The sequence below is a fragment of the Rhinatrema bivittatum genome, chromosome 3 (genome assembly GCF_901001135.1).
Source record: "Rhinatrema bivittatum chromosome 3, aRhiBiv1.1, whole genome shotgun sequence".
Classification (NCBI taxonomy): Eukaryota; Metazoa; Chordata; class Amphibia; order Gymnophiona; family Rhinatrematidae; genus Rhinatrema; species Rhinatrema bivittatum.
Window position 1 is genome coordinate 374,912,786 of NC_042617.1, and position 10,530 is coordinate 374,923,315.

Below are 10,530 nucleotides of genomic sequence, written 5' to 3' on the forward strand. Positions count from 1 at the left end.
TGATATTTTTACAACGGCGAGTAATGCATCGCATTTAGCTTGTCCTTGGTGGAAAAGTCAATAGACATATATGTTAATTGCAGAAACAACAAACTACTTGGTGTGTTTTTCAAGATGCAGTGTCCTTGCTTGTTTATTCACATGTCGGAAGAAACTATGCTTGGATTCTTTCTATGTACACTGGTTTTGCTTGTGAATAAACTGTATCTTTGTCCAACATAATCTAACTGCAAAATTACACAGAACACCCGGAGCTCTGCTGCATAAATTGGGCTACTTGTTTAAGGCCCCTCTGTCTTTTGTAGGGGTTTCTAACTTTATATTCAATTACCCCATATCCTGAAAACCTGATAGGCTATCACAATGAATATACATGCTTATGGTATGCATACAATGGACACAGTGCAGCCAGTCTCTTATGCATATTCTTTGTGGATATCCTGAAAACCCAAGTGACTAGGACAGTACTCTATGACAGCGTTGACAAACCTGCTGTCGTGTCCGTCGGTTCCCGACACCTCCTCTCCGCCCTCCTCTTTGGCGCCTCCCTCTTCGCCAGCGGGAAGATTGGCTGCTGCGGCGTTCCTCTGCCGAGGTCCTCCGGCGTCCCCAGACCGGCTCCACGCTGCTAACCGCCATGTTTCCTGGCGGCCCCAACTGAAGTACCGGCAAGGGCACAAACCTTGGGGGCGTCCTCCGAAGATGACATCACCCGCGACAGATATTTAGGGGTAGATTTTAAAAAAAGAGCGCGATCGTGTACTTTTGTTCGCGCAGCAGGCGCAAACAAAAGTACGCTGGATTTTATAAGATACGCGCATAGCCGCGCGTATCTTATAAAATCCTGGATCAGCGCACGCAAGGCTGCTGATTTTGGGCAGCCTGCGCGTGCCGAGCCACGCAGCCTGCCTCTGTTTCCTCCGAGGCCGCTCCGAAATCGGAGCGGCCTCGGAGGGAACTTTCTTTCGCCCTCCCCTCACCTTCCCCTACCTAACCCACCCCCCCTTACCTTTGTCCCTCGATTTACGCCTGCTAGAAGCAGACGTAAATCTACGCGCGCCAGCAGACTGCTGGCGCGCTGTCATCCGACCCAGGAGCTGGTCTGGAGGCCTCGACCATGCCCCCGGGCCAGCGCCATGCCCCCGGTCCCTCCCCCGAAACACCGCGTCATTTGGACACGCCCCATTAAAAAAACTCCGGGACTTACGCACGTCCCGGGGATCTGCGCGCGCGTAAATCCGGGCGGATTTACACGAGCAGGGCATTTAAAATCCGCCCGTTAAGGTCTTAGAATTTGCTAACACATCAAGTTAGCAAGGATAAGGAATGACAACGGATTTGGATTCGTTCTATCTAAGCCACTCTGCCTCCTCGGACTAACCAAGGGTACCCGCTCCTTGGGGGCCTCGCTCTCTCTCTTACTTTGTAGGTTGCAGTCTGGAACTGGTACTCGCTCCTCGAGGGCCCTTGTTCCCGGACTTCTTCGAATTCACTTCTGCCTGGAAATCAGCACTGCCTACTACATCTGTGAGTTACCATTGCTCTCTCAGAGCTTTCCCTGGAACCAGGTACTTGCTCCTCGAGGGCCTATACATTCCAGCTCCTGGGCTTCTATCAGACATTGTGTGAGTCTTACCATCAGGTTCGGTACATGAACTCTGCTTACCCTGCCTACTCACTATATATTAGTTTCTCTACAGCTCAGCCTCCAGGGATCGCTGTTCCAGCTTCTGAGGGACTACAGCCCAGAAGGGCATTCCAGCTCACTACTGCCACCTCTGGTGGTTCAGTATACTGTCTAATAAAAGAACTAGTGTGCGTCTGTCTCCATACTCTGAGCCTGACCGGTGGTCCCTCTCGGGGTCTTCCCCGGGGGCGTGGTCATCTGCCACTGGTCCAAGGATCCACCCACAACTCTCCTAAATACTACAGATTGCTAACTCCTATCTGATTCCTCCTCCCATCAGATAGCGGTTTCATTACAGATTGCTAACTCCTCACAGAGAACACATCAGATTGCTAACTCCTATATAATTGCTCCTCCCATCAGATAGCGGTTTCATTACAGATTGCTAACTCCATGGATCCGGCACAACTGAGTGCTTTGCAGGCCATACCGGGCCTGCCCAACGCATTGTGGAGCAGCAAGGCGCCTTGGAGAAACTTACTGCAGCATTTCATCAGCTACACACACCGAAGGTTCAAGGCACAGCCTCCAACCAAGAAGGAGTTGCAGGTCTGGCAATAATAGATGATATCTCCTTAAGGCATTTCCCATGACATTCTGGGCCCCAGTGGGAGAGATCCAGAGATGCCCAGTCGAATTGGGGCTGGTGTACTTGCAACCAGGGTAACCCCAGAACGACGGGGTGCACAGCCTTTTCCAGTACGAAGAAGGAAAGCGATTCCGTATGAAGAGCTCCGATGCGGAGAGTAACTGATTCAGTTTGGCAAGTAACATCTCCCGGTAAGGGCTTCCATGAATGGAGGATGATCGTAGTGGGGTTTTTTTTAACTTGATGAAGGGAATCCTCAAATATTCCACTAGACTTCTGAGAATGAAGTTGCCTCCTGCCCCCGAGTCCACCAGGGCAGGGGTCTGAACCGTGACTGGTCCATATGTCAAGGAGACGGGGAGAGAGTGAAGGAGAGGGTGCAGTAAGGCCTAAGAATAGTCCTCCTGTAGGACTTTGGCCCGTTCGTACTTTCAGATGAATGGAGCACATAGAGACATTGTGGCCGGGCTGACCACAGCCGCTCTTCTTCCGAAATCTTCTCTCTTTGGGAGTTAAGTGTCCACGACCAAGTTGCATAGGTTCATCTGTATCGGCAGCAGGGACTACTGGAACCTTCCGAGGTGTAGAGATAACTCTGGCCTGTTTCAACCCAGGTAACACCCTAGGCAGGAGTTCCTTCACCTTGTCCCGGAGTCGTTGATCAATCCGAGTGACCAAGGTTATTAATTTGTCCAGCGACTCAGGTGTCTGGCGAGCAGCCAGCTCGTCCTTCAAATGGTTATCCAGGCCTCTGCAAAAGAGAGTCTTGAGACTGTCTCTTCTGAATCTTCTGTAACCATCTACCTCAAAGAAATAAACTGCAAGTCCTCAAAAACGGAGGACTTGCAGTTTATTTCTTTGAGGTAGATGGTTACAGAAGATTCAGAAGAGACAGTCTCAAGACTCTCTTTTGCAGAGGGTCAGTGTTTATTAGGGATGTGAATCGTTTTTTGACGATTTAAAATATCGTCCGATATATTTTAAATCGTCAAAAATCGTTAGAAGCGCGATACAATAGGAATTCCCCCGATTTATCGTCAAAAATCGTAAATCGGGGGAAGGGGGAGGGGAGGGCGGAAAAACCGGCAAAACGATTCGAGTGCAGGAGGTCGCTCCCGGACCCCCGCTGGGCTTTTGGCATACTAATGATACAACCCTAAAACCCACCCCGACCCTTTAAAATAAATCCCCCACCCTCCCGAACCCCCCCAAAATGCCTTAAATTACCTGGGGTCCAGAGCGGGGGTCCCGGTGTGATCTTTTACTCTCGGGCCTGCGGTGCATTGTAGAAATGGCGCCGGCGCTACCTTTGCCCTGTCATATGACAGGTCAAAGGTAGCGCCGGCGCCATTTTGTTTTTTGTCCCCTGACGTCAGGAGCGTAGGAGATCGCTCCCGGACCCCCGCTGGACCCCCAGGGTCTTTTAGCCAGCTTGGGGGGGCCTCCTGACCCCCACAAGACTTGCCAAAAGTCCAGCGGGGGTCCGGGAGCGACCTCCTGCACTCGAATCGTTTTGCCGTACAAAATCGTACGGCAAAACGATTCGAGTGCAGGAGGTCGCTCCCGGACCCCCGCTGGACTTTTGGCAAGTCTTGTGGGGGTCAGGAGGCCCCCCCAAGCTGGCCAAAAGTCCCTGGGGGTCCAGCAGAGGTCCGGGAGCGATCTCCTACGCTCCTGATGTCGGGGGACAAAAAACAAAATGGCACCGGCGCTACCTTTGACCTGTCATATGACAGGGCAAAGGTAGCGCCGGCGCCATTTCTACAACGCACCGCAGGCCCGAGAGTAAAAGATCACACCGGGACCCCCGCTCTGGACCCCAGGTAATTTAAGGCATTTGGGGGGGGTTCGGGAGGGTGAGGGATTTATTTTAAAGGGTCGGGGTGGGTTTTAGGGATGTTTTAGTGTGCCGGTTTTCCCGCCCTCCCCCGATTTACGATTTACATGATATTTACAAAAACAAAACAGCGACAATCCGATTCCCTCCCCCCCAGCCGAAATCGATTGTTAAGACGATCGATCACACGATTCACATCTCTAGTGTTTATGCTAAATTCCAAGCACTAGCTTTGCTTCTTTGAAGATATGCATGTTCCAGCCAGGACTAAAATGAATGAATACCGTCTCCAATTGCTCGAATTAAAGGGGAACCTCTGTCAGCTACCATGGTGATAACAGTGCAGTCATTTATTTTATTTCAGGTCTCTACCCTCTCTGTCTTCAACAAGTGACTGACCCTGGGCACATGATTTGTGTAACATAGAAACATAGAAATTGACGGCAGAAAAAGACCAGAAGTTCATCCAGTCTGCCCAGCATCTTATTTTGAATTGGATTCACAGACCTTTAGTCTGGGCCCATTTCTTTTTTTTTTTTTTATCATTAGGGTTCCAATTCCCACCCCCTGTTCTGTTGAAGCAGATAGTATTGCCAGGATGTTGTACATTATGTAATAGTTTTGTGTTTTATGTTTAGGAGACTATACATTCTCACCCAGTTTATATAGTTTATTAGTTCATAAAGAGGACAGTTTTCAAAGGCCCATTTGAAAACTATCCCTTTCAATGTAGGTAGCAGCACCCTTAGGGCAAGTATGGGATCTTTCATTTTGAAATCTCTGTGTTTTTTACTGCAAGGCAGGTGCAATGTACCTTGGTACAAAATTACCCACAATCCCAACCAGCCCAAAATTTTCAAAGGGAAGCTCGGTGAGGAGTTTCGCTTTAAAAAATCAGCTTGCAGATCTACAGGTACTCTGCCCATTAGGCTTGATAATTGCCTTCATAGCGCTTTTGTTTGTAAAGAAGTTTTACACAATGAAGGGATAAACCAGTTCCAATCCTCAAGGGCCACAAGCTAAGCGAGTTTTAAGGCCACTGCTTACAACTTAGGCAGTGTGCTTGCAAATCTATCTCATGCATGTTAGAAACATGATGGCAGAAAAAGACCATATGGCCCATCTAGTCTGCCCATCCATCCAATTAATTTAGCAATATAATTCCCATCACTTCCTTAGAGATCCCCTGCACTTATACTATGCTTTCTTGAGTTCAAATACTCCCACCTCAACTGGGAGGCCATTCCATGTATCCACCACCCTCTCTGTGAAGAAATATTTCCTAAGAATACTCCTGTCTACTCACTTTCAACCTCATCACATGACCCCTCATTTTAGAGCCTCCTATCCATTGAAAGAGACTCACCTCCTGTGCATGGAAACCTTTGAGATATTTGAATGTCTCTATCATATCTCCTCTATCTCACCTTTCCTCCAGGGAGTACATGTTTAGATCTTTAAGTCTATCCCCATATGCTTTAGAGTAAAGCTCACTGACCCTTTTAATAGCCACCCTCTGGACCGACTCCATCCTGTTTATATCCTTTTGAAGGTGCAGTATCCAAAATCGTACACAGTATTCCAAGTGAGTTCTCAGCAGGGTCCTATACAGAGGCAATATCAACTCCCTTTTTCTGCTGAACATTCCTCTTCCTATGCCACCAAGCATTTTTCTGGTTTTACCATCACTTTATCCACCTGTTTGGCCAGCTTAAGATCATCAGATACAATTACTCCCAGATCCAGCTCTTCCTTTGGTTTAGAAGAATTTCATCTCCAATACTGTACCTTTTCCTTGGGTTTTTGCACCCTAAATGTATTACTCTGCATTTTTTTAGCATTAAATCTTATCTTCCAGACCTTATTCCATTTCTCGAGCTTTGCTAGATCCCTCCTCATGGTTTCCACACCTTCCTGGCTGTCCACCCTGTTACATATTTTGGTATCTGCAAATAGACAAACCTTCTCCGACAAGTCTTCTGTTATGTTGCTCACAAAAATGTTGAAAAGTATCAGTCCAAGGACCAATCCCTGAGGCACACTGCTAGTAACATCCCCCACCTCAGAGAAAACTCCATTTACCACTACCCTTTGTCGCCTCCCACTCAGCCAGTTCCTAACCTAGTTAATCACTCTAGGATCCAGACCAAGGGCACTCAATTTATTTATGTCTTCTACACAGAAACGTTCAAAGGCCTTATTGAAATCCAAATATTCTACATCTAGTGCTCTCCCTTAATCCAGTTCCCTGGTTACCCAATCAAAGAAATTGATCAGATTCGTCTGACAAAATTTACCTCTGGTAAAGCCATGCTGCCTCGGATCGTGCAGTCCATTGGATTCCAAAAATTGCTCTATCCTCCGTTTTAGCAGCGATTCTTAGTTTGCTTACCACAGAGGTCAGATTAATCGGTCTGTAGTTCCCAGCTTCCTCCTTACTTTTACTTATATGAACAGAACCACATCTGTCCTTTTCCAGTCCTCCGGGATTATTCCAGACTCTAAAGAAGAGTTGACAAGGTCAGCCAGTGGAGCTGCCAGGACATCTCTAAGTTCCTTTAATATCCTCATATGTATCCTATCTGGCCCCATCACTTTTTCTATTTTAAGTTTATTCATTAGAGTTAGCCTGAAAATCAGCCCAAGAGAGGTAAAAGAGGTCATGTATCCTGAGTGCTTCTTTGAGGAGAGCATCAAAAGTGGGCAAATAAAAAGTTATTTGTTATTTATTTAGATTTATATATAGCATATACCTAGAGTACCTGAATGTAATCCACTTTGAAGCGCTGAAAAAAGTACAAAAAGCGGAATAAAAATCTAAATAAATAAATCTCCATAGGACATTCAAAACATTTTACAAATGTTAACAAAGATAAAATAAACACAATATAAAATTAATTAAACACAACAATCATAAAACAGTCTATAAAATGTCTTCCATGTATTCATGTATCAAACTAAAGCAGTTATATCTTGTATATCACATTTTGTACAAATATAGGGCCGGATTTTAAATGCCCTGCGCGCGTAAATCCAGCCAGATTCACACGCGCAGGGCCCTCGCGTGCACAGCCCCGGGACGCACGTAAGTCCCGGGGCTTCGTAAAAAGGGCGGGGGAGGGGGCGTGTCCGGGGCATGTCCAGGGTCAGGGGGCGGTTCGGGGTGGGACCGGGGCGTGGCACCGGCCCAGGGGCGTGGTCGAGGCATCCGGACCAGCCCCCGGGTCAGGTGATGGCGCGCCAGCAGCCCGCTGGCATGCGCAGATTTACATCTGCTTTCAGCAGGTGCAAATCTGCCAACAAAAGGTAGGGAGGGGGTTAGATAAGGCCGGGGGGGTGGGTTAGGTAGGGGAAGGGAGGGGAAGGTGCGGGGGGGGTGGAAAGAAAGTTCCCTCCGAGGCCGCTCCGATTTCGGAGCGGCCTTGGAGGGAACAGGCAGCGTGCGCCGGGCTCGGCGCACGCAGGTTGCACAAATGTGCACCCCCTTGCGCGCGCCGACCCCGGATTTTATAAGATACACGTGGCTACGCGCGTATCTTATAAAATCCAGCGTACTTTTGTTCGCGCCTGGTGCGCGAACAAAAGTACACGCTCGCGCAAAATTATAAAATCTACCCCATAATGAATAATTTCACATTTTAAACTTTAACAATTTGTATGTTTAAGGGAGGGAGTGGAGCACAAAATTGAAATCCTGGCCCTGGGTGGTGGCATCTTTTCTTCCTCTGTTTAGAGCCAAATTGTGTCAGTCAGGGCTTTTCCAATCTATGCCAGTTTATTTCATGCATGTGCAGAGTTGATATCCTGAAAACCTGACTGGCTTGTGAGGTCCCCAGGACAGGTTTGGAAAGCCCTGTAGCAACATCCATTAATGATCTTAGTGTGAGTATATGTAGACAGATTCTCTCTATAAAGCTCAGATACCTGAAGTAATTTCTTAGAATGCACAAAGTGCATTTACTATCAATAAATTAGCACAAAACTTAGGTGTTTGGATTGATTCTAACCTATCATTAACACAACACATATCAAAAAGTTAAAAACTCATTTTTTAAATTATGTATATTAAAACGACTTCGCCCTTTACTGTTTTTCCGTAACTATCAATCAGTACTGCTAGCACTGATTTTTTTCAGGTTTAGATTATTGTAATGGGCTGTATTTGGGTCTACCTGAAACAGTCATCAGAACCCTTCAGTTGATCCAGAATTCGGCTGCAAGGCTTCTTACGGCCACTCCTATGAAGCATCACATCTCCCCCATTTTACAAAAACCACATTGGCTGCCAGTCAAATTTAGAATTTGGATAATACACACTTTACTATATAATTCAGATTCTATTTGGTTTTGCTCTACATTACGAGTATACAAGCCTACCAGAGAACTTAGATCTGCTGCAAAAAATCTACTAGAAATACCATCAGTAAAAATGGCTGCTTTAAATATTACTAGGCAAAGAGCCTTTTCGGTGGCCGGCCCTATTTTGTGGAACTCATTGCCTGATTCTTTAAGACAAATATCAAGCAGATATAATTTTAAGAAAGCATTAAAAACTTACTTCTTTACGGAAGCATTAGGGAAGATTGACCCCTCCCAGTAGCTGTTGATCCAATTATATATGTGGGTATTTTAACTTTAATATTAATATTAGGAGGATCTTTAACCATTTTGATTGTATATCTTTTCTATCTGCTCTAATTTTTGCTTAAAATAGTAGTTAATTATAGTATTCTTCCTATGATATAGTTTTAAAATTTTTATTTTTATATTGATCACAATACAGATTGTATTTTTTTTTACCTGTGTTTTTATTTTTATTTTTTGAACCATTAATTTTTTATGTTTATTATTATTGTAAACTACTTTGGTCAATCCTGTATTGGTAAAACGGTATATAAATATTTTAAATTAAAAAAAAAAAAAAAGATGGAGGAGTAGCCTGGTGGTTAGAGCAATAGGCTACAAACCAGGGAAACCAGCATTCAAATCCCACTGCCATTCCTTGTGACCTTCAGCAAGTCACTTCATCCTTCATCACTTCAGGTACAAACTATCTGTGGATAGGGAAATACCTACAGTACCTGAATATAATCTGTTTTGAAGCACTAAAAAGCAGAAGATATGCCTATATCCGACATATACTGTAGTAGTAGGATGGGCAATTGGAGTCATTAGCCAAGAACACAGGTTAGAAGCACTCTTTCCTATCAAAGAAATAATAAAACAAAATACAATAAATAGCACTGGAAGATACTCATGTATACTAGATTAGGCAGGTGTTATGCAAACTTTCATACATAGTGAGTGCTTTTTTTTTGGTTATTACAAGACATCTTGGGAATGTACTAAAGCAAAATGTCAAATTAGTAAACCACCAAGAAGTATTAATGGTTTTACAAGAAACAATAATGAGTGACGGAGGGAATTTCCTGGTAATTAATGTCATGTTGGGAGAAGCTGGCTGCTAAAGTTTATTAGCAGGAATACAAACATCCCACTGGAAACATTATATTAAAGTTAAAGTAAACAAATCATTAATTTTATTTGAAAAGCTGCTTGTTTTCCAGCTGCCAAAATGAGCAAGCTGTTTGCTTTGGGGTCCAGACCAGTGTGGGACAACAGACCATGAAAGTAAACAAAATGTTCACCAGCAAATTAGCTGGATACCCATCCAAACATTTGGGGCTTTTAAGTATAATCACATTTGCTGGTATATATAGTATATCTTTTCAGTTCAGTTGCTTGGCAATGTTTCTACTATTAAATGAAAACTAGCAAAACCCTCACTGGCAATTTCATATGACCTTATAAAAATATATACACCATTCTGGTGATTGCACTTGCCTGCATTTTAAGAGCTGAGCACACTCACTAGCTACTTGACATGAAAGAAGTAGCCCGTGGCAGAATGGGGGGAGAGATGGCTGTGTTTTGCAGATACAAGTTTACTTTTCAATTTTAGTAGTTATTTTTATTTTCATGTTATTTATATTTATTTTAGTTTAACATAATTTCCAATCATACTGAATTGACAAGGAAAATAAGCTGGATTCATTACACAAGCAAATCAATTGGGAAAAATGAATGCCCTATAAATATATAACATGAGAACTTACCATCATTTCTATCAAATACTCCCTCCTCACCACACAATCTGATACCCTGATCAACCTCCACCCCCATACACCCAAACAGCTCACACGTAACCCCCATTTTTAAATCACAACAAATGAGAGATTCATGCCTATCTGTGAGCTAAGCACCATTCTCTTTGAGTTAACCCCCCCCCCATAAAAATGGCCAAGGAGATGGTGTAGAAGAACTGACACAGAGTCAAGGGCTGTATGTTTTAATCTGGATGGAGAAAGAAGCACCTCTAAACACTTGTCTCCCATCTGCGTCCCCTCTGACTGTACC